This window comes from Anopheles maculipalpis, chromosome 3RL (assembly GCF_943734695.1).
Source record: "Anopheles maculipalpis chromosome 3RL, idAnoMacuDA_375_x, whole genome shotgun sequence".
NCBI classification, from domain to species: Eukaryota; Metazoa; Arthropoda; class Insecta; order Diptera; family Culicidae; genus Anopheles; species Anopheles maculipalpis.
This window is the reverse complement of record NC_064872.1, coordinates 35,551,037-35,567,374: the sequence shown is the minus strand read 5'-3', so window position 1 is coordinate 35,567,374 and position 16,338 is coordinate 35,551,037. Positions and strand designations below refer to the sequence as shown.

At 42.4% G+C, this 16,338-nt stretch overlaps 1 protein-coding gene across 2 annotated transcripts in view; it reads left to right on the top strand.

Moving 5' to 3' along the window:
- The window catches only part of LOC126565618 (profilin), a 460,520-nt gene that overhangs the window by 242,007 nt on the left and 202,175 nt on the right, over positions 1–16,338 (top strand). The window lies entirely within an intron of this gene.

Below are 16,338 nucleotides of genomic sequence, written 5' to 3'. Positions count from 1 at the left end.
AATATTTTAAACAAAACGAAAAAAGCAATTACATGATCAACCAGCAAGTTGTGACAAGTGCAATTAATTAACGAATGTGAGTTGAAAGCGAATGCAAAATTTGCAGGTGGAATAAACAGGATTAAAGTGTTTTTTTGAAAATATTTTACGTAATATTGGCAATCTTATTCAAATGAAAGAAAGTTTTTATGTTCTTTTTCTTCTAATTCGTTGAAACAGTTGGTGGCGGACGCACCAACCCTTTCACTCTATATCAATTCGTGCATATTCTCTGTTCATGTGAATGGCGTTAAATTACTTTTCACACTGGGCGGTCCAGTATCTTTCTCTTGGTATTAACAATCTAATTCGCTGCTCGATGGCCATCCTACATCCTCAAATATGATGGCAATACACCTTCTCAATATTTTCCTCCCGAGCAAAGCCAATAGAAATTAGTCTTTTTTTGGTAGGTTTCTTGCCTCTCAGGCCCAGAACTCTCCTACACAACAGGTGGTTTTGAGTGGATAAATTTCCTCTGGTTGTAATAAGTAGTAATTTTTTCACAAGGGCTTATTACCCTTCAGTTCTTCTCCGTCGCTCAGTTCTTCCTAGTCGCTTAGTTTCACTATAGGCTCCGTAGAACAACACTGCGTAACGAGTATGATTATCAAGATAAAATATGTAGTATAACGTACAGAGTTTGATCCAGAGAAACAATTGTTAAAGTATTCGTCCTAAGCTAGGCTAGCGTTTTTATAATATATTAGAATAGATATTTTTACTACATATTTAAAAATATAGATTCAACTACTGAACTGCAAGCTTTTTTGCTGCAAGCTATTTTTACTGCAGTCACGCAAAAGATTAACAATGGATCTTGGTGAAAATTTTTGAAAATTTCAAATTTACTAAAACGTTCTTTAAAAAAATGGTCCAAGTCAATACAGAGTAAGTCTGTCCACCCATTGCTAAACAACGATTTAAGGGAAAATTTAGTCTTTTTTTCTTGGCTTAACGACCTTCTAAGGTCACGCCGGCCATCGAATGGATTACTAGACTTGCTGATACTACGAGGTTTAATAGTCATTCCTCACAACACGGAGACGGTGCGGATGGATTGTCGTTGTCCCAACACCACCGGGCAGTCCCTGAAACTGTAATTTAAGGTAAATCGTAATATGTAATTGCGACTAGGAGGGGTCATAATTCACACCTTATCTAAAAAAGCAACCATTTACAACTGAAACCGAAATTATATTGTACTAAAAAGTTGAGTACCCCTGGTATCGGTGTTTGGGCTGATCATTATTGTGCTGAAAGAGAAAAGACCACTGTTCGAAACATGCACAGTAGACAATTTCATATGGCATTGGACATACGAGTTTTATTGTGCAATTTGTTTGTACTAGAGATCCACAACGTCCTTAGTCCTTAAATTATAAAGAATGTTGTAACTTTATTGAAAATCTGAATGATTTTTCGATTGTTTCTCAATCTCTTTGAACAAGCTTCTGAAAATTTTGTACTCGTTCTAATATTTTATTAATTACAACTTAGATTTGAAAAAAATTTGGCTTTGTACCTTAATTAAGAAAAGATAGGGGAAAAAATATAAATTTATTTTCTATAAAAATAAGTTTAGAGGAATTTGATAAATACGAACAATATTTAAAAAAAAACAACACAAGTAACAAAATTATAGCAATACGGCTTGAATACGACAATATTTGATATGAATAAAATAAAGCAGTTAAAAATAAATTATTTACCAAATTGAAAGCCATATTACTTCATTTCTATAACAAGCCTGAGAGCACCAAAAAAATTTTTTATATTTTGCATTTTATTTATCACAATTTTAGAAGACTTCAATAATTCAAATGAAAATAAAATTGTATACAGAAATAGTGAATATAATTATCCTTCAGATAAATTTATTATAGGGAAGGGGTGGTATAGGCGACAACGGCACCGATCTTCAAACGGCAGGGCCTGATTCAATTTCCATCCGGACCGTCCCCCCTCAGTGAGGACTTAGGACTGACAATCCTCACTACGTGGTATGAATAAGTCTAGCAATTCGGCAAAGTCGTTCCTCAAAGAAGAAAAAAAAAGATAATGTTATAACTTATTCAGTAAACTGAAGAATATTAACGCTGAACAATTACGTGTTAAAATTGCTTTCTTTACGAGTATTATCTCACTGTCCTCTTGTCTAGCTCCACCCGATGAGTTAAAGATGTGTGCATCATCCTTTACCAGCCATCTTCAACACCGGATCCACTAAACGTTGAATTGTAAATTACCCGTCTCATCCACCAAAGGTCCTCGACCGGATCAAGAGCTGTTCCTGTGCGCGTGCACACTTCTGCACATTGTCACCCGAAAGGCTGTCAGTTCCATTACCCTCGAGCGTCTAACAACATCGTTAGGCCATAGAAGACGCCCGCCTGCGCGCAAACGATCCTTCCTTTAGCGATTGATATGACATTTTAAAGGAGACAAATCTGCATAAAGCCACTCTGCTAGGGCACTAGCGGGATGCAGTTCGCGCCCGCGATGCCAAACAAACGACTCATAATTCATCCACCGATTTACCGTACACACCGATACCCACTGCTCATCGAAACTGCCAAGAGGCGCTCACCATATGCAGACTGGGCTGAAGCGTGGTTCTATTATTTTGCACCGGGAAGTGCTTTGTAAGCAGTGCGATCTTCTTGCTACCTTAGAAAGTGTTGCCGAAGGAGTGCTTTGGGGGGGGGGGGGGGGGGGGGGCGAGGTTGGAAGGAAATCAGGAACTGCATTGTGCCGCTGCCGTCTGGACCACGTTCAAGATCGGCCACTTTCTTCAGACCACGATCGTTCATGATGATCGTCGATGATTTCATTATGAAAAGCATCACTTTTCTCACCTTAGCGAACCAGGATCCTTGTCGAATGGACCGCTCGAGTGCAACCGGGAACGGAGCTGCAGTGGTAGCCAAGTGGTACGATCACCTCGCACTCCCTATTAACACTCACCGCCGAGGACCATAAATCTTCACCGATCATTGCAATTTGTGCGATGGGAGCTGGCGTGTGCGCGCGCGTTCGTTCGCTTGCTTGCGGCTCGGATGAAAAAGATTCGTTCCGTGCCGGCCCACCCGAGTCAGTGATGGGTCCGTTTGGGAAGAATAGCTTGTGGTTTGGAACCTTGACTTGGCGCCACCGAATGGGACACACACACACACACACTACATACATTGAGTGTGGATCAGTTCGATCTTCTCTATAGTGATCTTATAAAAAAGCCATTTCTAGCTTCCTACAAGTTAGAGATACTTAGAAACATCTACGTCCGAATCAAACGAGTCGCTGGGCGTAGGTGGAATAATGGTGGCCGATTTGGGAAAGTGATGAGTGAAAAGCTACCGGTGGAACGTGCCGACGCTTTCGATTAAAATAGCGAATTCAACTTTCCCGAGCCCAAAACCGTCTCGTTGCTTGCCAAAGCTTAATGAGCCTGCACATCGGGTGAATGGTGTCTGGGTGCAGCATTAAGGGTGCGATTAAATCGCTATTAAACACGTGCCAACGCATACACACATATACAACCACATTCTCACACAAAATAGCTTCATTTCGCCACCCTCTAGCTGGAGAAGGTGGCGAAGCCACGGGAGACATTATATTTGATCGATCAGGGTGCAAGTAGTAAATCGATTTTGACGAGGTATTGCTAATGATTCAAAAGGTTACAGAAACTGGAACTAGCTGTATAAGGCTTCAAAATTTCTCCTGGAATGTTTGATTGATCAACGAGCTTCTATTAAGGCTTTAAATGGTTCAACATCAATATTAAAATATCTGTAGGAATTTTAATTGGAAGCAACGCGTGCTAGTTTTACAATGCACTAGTAACAATCAACTTAGCAAAAAAAATCCTAGAGAGAACAGTCAGAATTAGAAATAATTTGTTTTAATAAATATTACGGTACATCGCACTGGCTTGTCTGCGCAGTTTAATTCCTCTCTAAATCGCTCACGATAGAAATCCGTTCGCTACAAATCCAATATCTTGGGCTTTCGGGCGTGTTTGCTAGTAACTTCACTATACCATTATTTGAACCTACGAAAGCTACGGCCTAAACAGGCATTATAGCTTGTGTTGTTCGGTGACATTTTCATGACGTGGTCATGAACCTGAATCAGAGCTCATAGACCTCGTAAATATGGTTAATCCTCTATTATTGCTTCACAAAAGCGGAGTCCAAAAACCTTTTGAGCATCTTTTTAAAACAAGCGAGTGTAATATAAAATAGCTTAGGAAACGACTTGTTGAGGTTATAATGCCAAAGAAGCAATTGAAGAATGAGTAGTTCAAATATCGGGCATATTTTATTGTGGCTATAGAGCCATAGCCAACCCTTTTTAATGAATAAATATGCTCTGAACTGGACTTAACTTAACAGTATGAAGAGCTCCTTGCCACTATCAGGAGTACCAGGCCTTTGATACGAAATTTTTTGTACGATGCTTCTTAATCAAGCCACCAATGTTTACAACAACCAATTCGTGTTGAGCTTCAGCCCGGACTCCTTTCGAGCTCCACGCGGTCGCTCATTCTGCCTTCTCTAAAGGTTTTTTTTCGGTGTGTAAGGACTCTTTGCATCGGAACAGGGCGCATGCAAAGCCGGAAGGATACGATATTTGGGGCACGTTACGAGGAAGCAAGACTCCTGCAAGGCGCACGTCAGCGACCCGTTCCGCACGAGGAAAAGAGTAGCCCAGTGTGAATTTTACAGGAATCTGAGAAGAGGATTAGATTACTCATCCTTTTTTCATTTCTAGTTTTATTTCTGTTTTTTTTTTAAATAGCAAAAAAGGTAATTGAAAGTTTGTAAAAGATATAAACATAATTCCAAACATGATCATATATGTCTGTGTAAACTATTTCTTAAAGCAAAAGAAAAGATCTTCCATTTTTTGTTTACAATAGTACCTTGAACCTACTCTGCTTCTGCCCTACGAATCAACCCAACAAAGGCGAGTGAACTATTAACTTAACCTCATTGAACGCACCCTACCCCGGTATGCAAATGACGGAAGCCCCAAAAGTGCATCTTCAGACGCATCCGATCTGTCTGCCGATTGTCAATCAAAGTCGCAAAGATGAGCGGTTGGTGGTGGGTTGCGTGACCTGCGCGCACCGTTGTACAGGTGGGAGTGGGGGAATCATTATTCAAGGATTAACGGGCTGCAGTGCAGGAACGATGCACCAACTGTACAAAGCTTTCTCCAAACCAAACCCATACGCGTTGCAATAGCTCGTTGAATTGCGATGCGCTTGTGATGGATGGTTTCTTCCTCGATCGATCGCAATTTGCGTACATCCATCCTCATCATCTCGCGATCATTAGGTGATCAACCCAAAATGACACATTGAATCGAAGCACAATGGAGGTGGACGAGAAGGGCGAAGGTAAAGGGAGGTTGCATAATGTATATTCGTCCCCAGTGCCATCATGCTAAAGATCCCGTTAGGAATTCACGCTCAAAGCTATATTATACACGCCCATTAGCCCCGATGGTGGCGTTCTGAGGTGTGTTGTTGCGTACAGCCGTTTTTGGTTTCGGTGTGGCTGGTGACACTTTTCGCAAGTTTGTCTTTTTTTTTTGTCGTTGTCCCTCGCTCCACCGTCATTACCTTCGAGGGAAACCGATTCGAAATTTGTGTCGCCCGCGCGTGCCAATGAATGATTTATTTTGTTTGCATATTTTTGCATACTTACAAAAACAAAAGTGAAGAAGGCCTTTGGGGAAGTGCAGCCGGTACGAGGGTGGTGGTGGCGGATCGCACACCAGGAGGGGTGTGTTGCCCTGAAACCTTCCTGTTGGTGGTGGTTCGGGGTGATCTTTAGTACATTTTACGCTTAGCAAATAAAATACATTGCACATTGCGCGTACGTTATGCGTAGGGGCTGCCAATGGTTGCGCCCTCGTGGTCGCTCTCTGGCTATGGTGATGGCGGAAATGTGGCAAATGGCCGGAGTAGTTTTGTTGTTTTGTTTTTACTATGCCCTAGAGTTGATGAATTTGAAATCAATGTCGTGAGTTAATGTGTTCAGAAACGCCTAAGCATCCTAGGGCTGGGGGTGAGCTTGTTATTGAGTCGTAAAGATATTAGTAGCACCGTGAGGTGTGAGCATGGAAGATCAATGTGCATCCCACGTGCCGTTTAACTTGTTTTCGAAAACAATATTTTATAATACGGTTAAAATAAACATCAACAGATGTGGCAGTTCATTGTTTTTATAAATATACGAATGAAAAAGGAAACATTTAAGACATTTTTTTAATTCTATCTTAAGTTAGAGTGTACCTTATGAGTGTTTTTAACACAAACGTTTACATTTTTCAGCTCTTATTGACACATAGCAATCAGTTGCTATTCCGTGTTGGGACCAAGGTGTTTTATAGAAGTTTGAAAATGTTGGAGTTTTCCTCAAAATTCCTGTTAGACAAGACTCGTATACTGACGTGACTCCTATAGTCACGCCGATTGCCGATACCACGTAGTTGGATAGTCAGTCCTCACTACAGAACGTCGGTGGTCAGTCAGACAGTCAGTCAGTCCTCACTACGAAGCGACGGTGGTGTGGATGGGATTTGAACCCCGGTTCTACCGTTTGAAGACCGGCGCCGCTGTCGCCTATACCGCCCAATAGCGGCCCGGTGGCTCCTTTGATAATGCGATCTTCGGAAAATATTTTCGATCGATCATTACCAACAGGATATTTTGCATAGGAGTCATGAGCTCTTCTTTCAGAGTGATTTAGAATAACGAAAGGTGAGTTTTGAAAATGTCTAAACTTTTGTCTAACCTGGTATCTATCTAACCTTGGTCCATTTCAGTTTTTACTATATCTGAAGATTGTTTTCGCCATTTTCCAGAATTAAAAACCAGAGAAGATGTTGAGAACCTCTAAGCTGCTGTGAAGATCTTCAGGATATAGCTCATTATTTTCAACTGTTTTGTACTAGAATGTACTATCAAACTTCGTCTGGACCGCCCAGTAACGTATTAAGCTCCGCAGAGGCGCTGAGCAGAGTGGAATTTAGGAGTCTCTATCTATCAAAAGACGATGTTCTTTTTTCAGACTCGTTTCTGTTATCATAAGGAGGTTTTCTTCAACAAAACCTGGATAAATACATGTGTGATAATAATACAAATTAAAAAGCAATCCTGGCAAATCCCATAACTTTAACTCCCATAGTTTTTTGCCTTATCAAATGTCAAAGAGAGGTGGCTGTGAGTACTAATGATAATTAGATTGGTTATATTAACTACTACCTCAGTGCTCACGGTGTTTATTGTTAAAGGCTTGTAGATTTTAAATTCTACAATTAAAGTTAACTGAATAAGAATTCCAACTCGATTTTTTTTTGTTACAGTGATACGAATAATAACATTTATTTATTTCTGGAGTACAAAATACTGAGCAAAAAAGAAGAACTTTACATACAATATCCCCCTAAATGAACCCATAATATTCGAAAGTGAAAAACGATTATGCGAATTGATGCGACGAGGATCATCATTAATCTTTCCGACGCGAATTCAGCCTCGCCTCCAACATTCTAGGTCAGAAATATTCGAATGAATAAAAAAAAACCAACAACTCATCACCGCTTTATCCACAATTTGTTGTGCTCGATCTTGGGCTTGGTTGTAAGATCAATTCCATGGAGGTTTCTTTCCCCTGCTCAGTCCACAATAAAGCAAAAACAAAAGTTCCTTACATGATTCGTACCATGCAACTGCACGCGATCATTTGCTGTACCAAGTGGATAAAAAAAAAATAACACAACGGACCCGCATCGGTACCAGCAGAAGACGAAGCACCGGACTCGCAGGTTTCGTGACACCGGAGCAAACCAACAAAACCATCAAGCACAAAAGTTACAACCGAAAATCACACTCGCACGCAGCGTTCCTTTCACCCGGCGGCTTTCTATGGGCAACGGTATTTATGTTAATTGCTTCATTGAATTGACCACTTGTCGCCGATACGGCGTTATGATGTATGTGCCCTGCGTATGCTTGTCGGGCAGGAATGGGGACGAGAAATTCGTTCACGTACACACACACACACACCCGTACACATTTGCGTCTGCCGAGGGCTGAGGGTAATGTGAAACATGCGCTGGTGACAATATGGCTCGTGCCAGATTTTTACTTTGCCAGTTGAACATATGCTACGGTCGTTGCATTTTTGTTATGTTAAAATCTGATGCTGATTGTTTTATGTCGCTCATACAGGTAGGTGGAGTGAGGGAGGCGATGGGCCGAGGTTATTCGCCGCCATCGTAAACGGGATCGGGACCCCAATTTTGCTGTCGAATTGTGTCAGAAGTCATTTGCATTCGTTGCGTTCATCGGAAAGGAAGTTAGAAAAGTGTAATAATAGTTGCTGTGAGTTGAGGTGTATGATTCCACGGAACAGAACTTTTCATTCATGTTGGAGCTAGGGATTGAACTTGAAGGGAAAAGGCAGCGCAAAATAAAAATATACGGGAACTATAGCTTCCTAAATGTGGGAGGATCCCAGGATTCATGGTTCACCAAGAAAATACTTGACAGCGTCCCGTTCGGCATGAGGTGTAGAGGAGCTCACGAGCACATTGGCTGCATCAAGTGAAGTCGAACCTGGCGATGTAATCGTGATGTGCTCAGCTCAGGCTGGCTAAGAACAAAAAGAAGAAGAAATTCAGTTTGAGATCGTTAAGATTTTTTTTTCATATTTCAATAACTAGTCCAGAATAGCTTAAAATATAATATGAGGTCCGATGACCAAAGCGATAGAAGAAACGAGTTTTCACAAGCCAGAACAAAATCCTAGTGATTAATTCAAGACATATTTCATGAGACGTTTCACATCCTCTTCAATTGATTCAAAATCCATTGTAGTGATTGGAATTTGGAAGTGACCGGCTGTGTCCCAAAATGTATGACTCTGCACTCACGGCTCCGGATCAGCAGTTCGAGCCAAAATCAAACATTTTTCCTTCTATGCGTAGCATATTACTACTACAGCATTATCAGTTGTGCCTTCGGGCGGTAATCCAGCAGCTCGCATACCATCCGGTACCTACAGTCTCAACCAAAAGTTTGCGGTAAATGATGGTCGACAGACTTCCAGACTATAGCCACTTTGGAGTTTGGAGAAAATGTAATACCCTTTTGTTACAGCAAAAAATTAACTAAACATTTTAAGCTGTTTGGTGGCCTTGCTACTCAAGCATCCAATTCCAGCGTTTTAAAATATCCCGAATAAGATTATTGTTGATTATTGCCATACATAACTCTTACGCTGCATGTCCAGAAATCAGTAAATGTTTGGCCCGTCTCCGTCTCTAAATAATTCTGTATTCAAGACGGTATAGCTAAGGGCCAGAAAAGGTAGGAAAAATAAAAATATTGTTTTTTAAAGACAGACATGGCTAAAAAGTAAGTATTTAAAATACAATTTAGAATTCAATACAAATACGCTGTTCAGAGTAATAAAGCTATAATTTAAATGTTAATTTAATTTTGCCGACATGACTCAACAAGGCAAATCGACAACCGACCAATTATTTTTTCTACCGCAGATCCTCCAAAAATGCCGGGAGCACCAGATCCCTATGCACCACCTGTTCATTGACTTCAAGGCGGCCTACGATACCATAGATCGGACCGAGCTATGCAGGAACACCATGCAGCAGTACGGATTCCCTGGGAAGCTGGTACGGCTGCTAAAGGCCACTATGGACGGGGTGCAGTGCAAGGTGAGAGTTGCGAGCATGCTGTCGGAATCGTTCGAATCTCAACGGGGTCTGAGGCAAGGAGACGGACTCTCCTGCTTGTTGTTCAACATCGCTCTGGAGGGTGTCATTCGAAGCGCGGGCTTCGACATCCGGGGCACGATTTTCACCCGATCTCTCTAATTCCTTGGCTTCGCGGATGACATCGACATGATCGGACGGTCAACTGCCCGACTCGGAAGCAGAGTATCAGTTGACAGCGACGATCTCGAGGTGGTAGAGGAGTTCTGCTACCTTGGTACGATCGTAACTTCGGACATCAACGTAAGCAGTGAAATCCGAAGGCGCATTGTTAAGGGGAATCGTGTCTACTACGGACTCCACAAACTCCTGCGATCCAGAAGACGTCAACAACACACGAAATGCACAATTTACCGCACCTTGATATGTCCGGTAGTCTTCTACGGGTACGAGTCTTGGAATATGCTGATGGAGGACGTCAATGCACTCGCCATTTTCGAGCGACGGGTGATAAGGGACTATCTTTGGCAGTGGGTGCGAGCAAGGCGTGTGGCGAAGGAGAATGAACCACGAGCTAGCTGAGCTATTTGGCGGTGCTGATATCCTGACGGTAGTCAAAGCCGGAAGGACACGTTAGCTGGGGAACGTTATGAGGATGCCGGATTCATGCCCCACCAAGAAGGTGCTCGTCAGCGACCCGTTCGGCACGAGGCGTAGCGAGCTCGTTAGCTGGATCAAGTGGAGGCTAACCTGTCGGAGATCGGATGAGCCGTAGATGGAGGACTGTAGCCCTAGACCGTGTTTCCTGAAAACTGACTGGAGACCTGGCCATGTCGACACGACGTGCTTAATGCTGAGCAGGCCAAAAATAACAAGAAGAATACTCAGCAACTTTTGAATGTCAGAATAAAAGAAGAATTTGAAGAGTGAAAATAACGAAAGAATTTCAAAACTTGTCTGCTTACACTCAGAGCATAAAAATCATAATTGAAGAAATAGTACAATCAACTTAATAATAAACACACATTTTATTAATTTAAATCAACTTATACAGCAACTAAACGAAAAACTTAATAGCTAAAGGATGATATGGAATAGTCAACATGAAAGCATATAAAGTCTGTGTTTGGAGATGCGGTAGTTTATGTTCAGGTTTTTTTTTGTAATTATGTACTTTCCAGCACATTCCCACATACCAAGACGTACATGAAGAAAAAAAATCAATTAACGAATGCAACGCTACCTGCCACTAGTTGTAATCGAGTTTCCGTTGCATTGATACTGTGCAGCGATGCGTTATTTCGCATTGTGGTGCTCGTTTTGTTTTTTTTTTTTCCTGACCAACCCATTTCGACATCGTTCCCAGCGACAAGATATGTTTGATTTCCACTACATCCCATTACATTCCGACAAAGCATTATGATTACTGCTTCCCCCAAACTGCTCCACCTTCCTACCGTTTCACCGGTTCGGTTAGAAAGGTGAAAGCTATGCCGCGATCGCCGGGGGAGGTCGTCCTTTCTACTTGCAACGCTCTGATAGTGCGCGCGAAATAGAATGGCGGATGTTTCGGGAGTCGGTATCGCTTGACTGGCGATTGACAAACGCGTTCGATGAAACCGCCAGAAGGGTGGCCCCCTATGCGGTTATGTTTATTATGTTTATTATCTTAGGGTTAATTGTGGGGAGCCTTCAATGGTCTTCACGCGGTAGCTGCGCGAAATCCGCGCACCCATTATCGACGCGTAATGCGGTGAACGGTGAAGGAATTGATTTCCTTTCCTGTGTTAGTTCTTTTTCTACTTCACCGGGTTGGTTTTGTTTCAGCAGGGAGCTTGAGAAATCAACGCTGGCGGGACGGTGTTGGTGGGCCCAGTCCAGCGGTTGGTGTTTGGTGGTCTTTAATTTCGTGATCGGGAAATTGGATTTTAGCAAAAATCGCGTAAGTGCAGGGAACTTATGGGAAGTCAGCCGACCATGGACGGTGTGGTACGGTGTGGTTAATCAGACGAATTGAGTTTTCCTTCTTCTAGGGTGCAGGAAACCGCGCGGTAGCTAACATTTGGGCGGTATGTTTCGGGGAAAGTCAAAACGAAAGTTGTCCTATAGAAGGAAGTGACACTTGCGGTTGATTGGCTGGTCGGTTATCGATTGGTGTGGCTGTAAAAAGTCGTTAGTGATTGACTTGAAATCTAAAGCATTGAAAAAGCGGACAACAGTGTTATATTATCTGACTCAAATCAATGCGACAGGAAGAAATATTTGATTATCTAAAAAGTAAAATAGCAAGTAGTTGAATTTTTACACTACTTTCACAGTCATCTGTCATGCTACCGTTTCGGTCACATTTCGCAAAAAAATAGATTATCCACTGCGCGACTGAAATGATTGCCAAATTTCCCTCGCAAACAAATCACAAATATAGTAACCATTCTTACATCATTCGTTAACCGTATCCAAAAGCGTTTGAGTCGCGGCTGTGACCAGCGTAACAGTTTAACGATCCAATCATGCAACTATTGTGTGACGATCGATATCGTTGCACTGCCACTGATGATTGGAATCGAGTCCATTGCCCCCTGCTTAGAGGCTGGCGGACTGACCGAGAGCAATTCATTCATTTTCTCCTGAAGACATTTTTCCCGATCCGATGGCATAAATGCAAACGATGCAACGAAGGTGTCGAGGTAGCAAAAACGGTTCACCATCGATTACATTCTGAGCTTAGCTTTCTGCCGACCCGTGGACAAGATCCTCCGAGAGAAGCTGCGTGGTGGACCACGGTCAGCAACGAAGCTATGTGTGTGTGTAGAGTTAATCAAAATTTTTCTACCGCAGTACGGCGTACAAGTTGCACATCGAGATCATATCGCGGGTATCGCGGTTGATCACCTTGCAAGCATCTCACAACGGGCTACTTTCTCCAACACTGCCGACCAGTGGCTATTTTGTGTGCGGATGTTTGTGTGATGGGTCTATGTGTATGCCGTTTTTACTCACGTGTCCTAATCATCCTGGTGCACGTTTCGTGGCTTAACTGCACGTAGAAATCGAGTGAATGTTGAATGCATTTCAGCTCGCAAGGGAGGAAAAATGAATGGAGAGTCTCCTATAGGTAGCAAGTGCATACTAATTCCCAGCCTAAAGTGACTGCGTGATAAGCGTCCTCTAGATGGGACCCAAAGGGACTGGGGTGAATTATGTCTCAAGATCGTACACCGACGATTACGCACTGAGCGAGCGATCGTGTGCATGTGTACCCGTTTCACATTAGAGCTTAGATCGTGAGTCAGTCGAAATCGTCAGAAAGATCCCTCCGGTAGTCTGTAGTCCACAATGAAATACTGACCAAGTTCTGCAAGCTTATCACCTGCCGGACATCTCATCTCACCCCCTAACTTGTCGCGAACATGTCCAGCGAGAAGATGTCACGTCAACCGTGGGGACGAATATTTTTCGGAAAACAACCCCTTGCCAAGAATCTGGCCTCGGCTAACAAAAGTCCCGTTGCGGGAACCTGCTCGTTTTGTGCATACTATACCGCGCAACTTCACGACAGGTCCATTGCGATGAGTTACGAACCTTCGCGGGCTATCGATCCGATCGGTCCTCTGCCAGGGTCGGTTTTTGATCGTATCGCAAAAGAAGCGGGTCGATCGCATTTTTTTTTCTTCTTTTGCTGGCGTTGTTTGTAAACCGTTCGCCTTAGAACACGGTAGGAACTAACAGCCGAACCAGTGCGTTCTTGGGTGAGAAGTTGTCCCCAATGGGAGAAGGTCACATACGCGGGATTCCGAGGTTCTGAGGTGCGCGAGTCCTAGAACGTGAGGAATAGACGGCGGGGATGGTTACTAGGCCAACGTGAAGGTGTACGAGTATGGAAAGAGATTACATCATTCATCATTCGCGCCGGACAATGGTTGGCCTCGGGACCAGGAAGAGATTCCACGATCGATCTTGAACCTTCCAGCGCGAAATTGCGGAGGAATTCTAGCTCCTTTTCACTCTGTCCGTTTGTGCTAGGTTCTGGGAGAAAGAAGCAGGATACATTGCCGCTTATCAATGCACATCGGCGCAGGAAGGGGACGGTGGCAATTGAAGAACAATTTGAACTCATTCCATGCTCCGAACGACGCTGACGATGCGGAAGCTCTCGGATGCGTAAGGAGCGTGCAAGAAGCGCGATTGCGGGTGCTCTCCACACACAAACACACTCACACATGTGCCCGGGTGCGCCCAGTATGTTGCACTAATCTGACAAGCTGCATCGCTCGCACGGGAAACAACATTCTCGACGGGCGGACGGGATTCTTATGCTACCGTACGGATGGCGCAAGAATGTTATTCTTGCGTCGTACGAATTACGATCGGTGACGCGCATGCACCGGGGGAGGATGGATTGTCAAATCAAACCATTCCAGGCAGGATGGCGCTGAAGGCGACGGCTTCGGCATGAGATGAGGGATGCCACCGTACGGTGCAATAAATCTTTCCATCAATGACGCTACTGCTTGTGTTCGCGTTGTTTTTCTGCTTCTGGCTTCTGCTTTCTATCCACGGATAGCACGGGTTCGCTGTTCTATTGCGCTTCGCGCGACTGCCACGAAGCCGCAGCCTCTAGATCGTGCTGTGATTGAAGGAAGAATTATGTGTCATGATGTGGGAATGGGAATCGGTGAGCGGCAGGCAAGCGGCGCAAGAACAGTGCAACAAGGTGGCAAAGAAATTGACGATTCGCGTAAGTGGCGATGATAAGCTTAACGGGGATTAATATATTGTTCAGATGGCGGTTGATAAGATCTTGCAGTAGCGGCTGCATGTTCTTAGGCTTTAGTGATCAGGAGGATGCTTCCATTGACGATAGGAAGAGAATTGAAAAGCTATTACTACGAACAGTTTAACTGGTATAGGACGGTTTACAGGTTGGAGAATCGTTTCGACGTCGGTGAGCTGATGAGGAGGATAGTAATTCTTTGTTTTTTTTTTATTTTTTCATTTACAGTAATAGATCTTTTACGTAGAATTTAGATAATTCCTGACACATGTTTTAAAATTATTTTTATCTTATAAAAATATAAGTGAATGATAACCTCAGTGTATCAAGAAATATTCTTCAGTTATGGATGTGAATAACCAGTTTAAGGGTGTGAATAACTATAAGGGTTGACCATTCTCTTGTGAAACTAAAATTCTATGAACACATGTATACGTTCTCTCAAGAATTATATTGCCTCATCACACTAACATGTATCCAGTTTGAAGTATTTTGAAGGTGAATTTAGTACTCGTTACTCACCGGTAAAGTGCGTAAAATGTCGTTTATTTTCGCTGCGGATGGCCTGTAGAGGAGGTTTGTACTGCGTTGTATGATTTGTGTCAATTTTTGAGAAGTTATCAGGAATCCTCTTCTAGACAGGCATTAATTCAAAGTCCTTTTTTGATAATCTGTTGCCTCACTTTCGTACAATGAATCCGTCAGGTACGACTAGTAAGGTTGGCTGATCCTGTCATGCCTTGTCATCACATGGACATAAACACAGGAGACAACACGGACCGTTTGTAGCGTCTAGTAAATAACAGGTGGCTTGGTAACTCCCTCCACAAATAGCATTTTTTCTGTAGTTAGTTAATAACCTCCAAGCTTGAAAGGCGGTAAGACGACAAAGACTCCGGTCGTCACACGGCAGGACCGAGGTTCAAATCCCATCCGCACCGTTCCCTCGTATTGAGGACTTAACTATCAAACTACGTTGTATCTATCAGTAAGCGAAACAAAACTAACACTCAAATCAAAAAGAAGAAAACAGGTCTTTTACAAAATTCTCACTGAAAAAAATCTCCAGAATTCCAGGCCCAAAGCGCCAGTACGACAATTTAAACGATTATGTTACAAATTCTTATTTTTCTTAGTTATCATGATGCATTTCTAGATTTCGTTAGCTATAATTATTGCTATGTATAATTTTTGGAGCTTGGTACAACAAATAAATGGACTGTTTTTCCTTCCAAATATTTTTGTTTTTGAGTAGCGTTTCAGTTGACATTTGCAGGATAATATAATAGTCCGTTTTTTTTCAAACTTATCTTTTAATGATAAAATTGCCTGTAAAAATACTATCTTCATTTGTTCATTACGATCATTACGGATTTCGTAATTCGAATATTAAAAAAAATCAATCAAGAATTAATGAGGTTCATTCTACTCTAGTGGATAAATGTTAATAATTTTGTCCGCAACTGGTCCCATGGTCTTAAGAAGAATTGGAAAATTTGTAAAATAAAATAGAATAATCAGTTTACTTTACAAATAACCGTTTGTAATATATTTACTTGTACATAATTCTCCTTATTTTCAGCGTGTTAATATGCTTCAAATTTAGTTTTAAGTCGTATTTAATGCAAAAATATTGTTTCGCAACTTGCACAACCATTTTAAAACCTGTGCAGCGGAACGCTGAGACCACAGCTTAACAAAACCCGAACCCGAAGTAAAAAGAAACAACACGATTGTCGTACCATCTTCCGTCTCGTTTGTTCTTGAGCTTC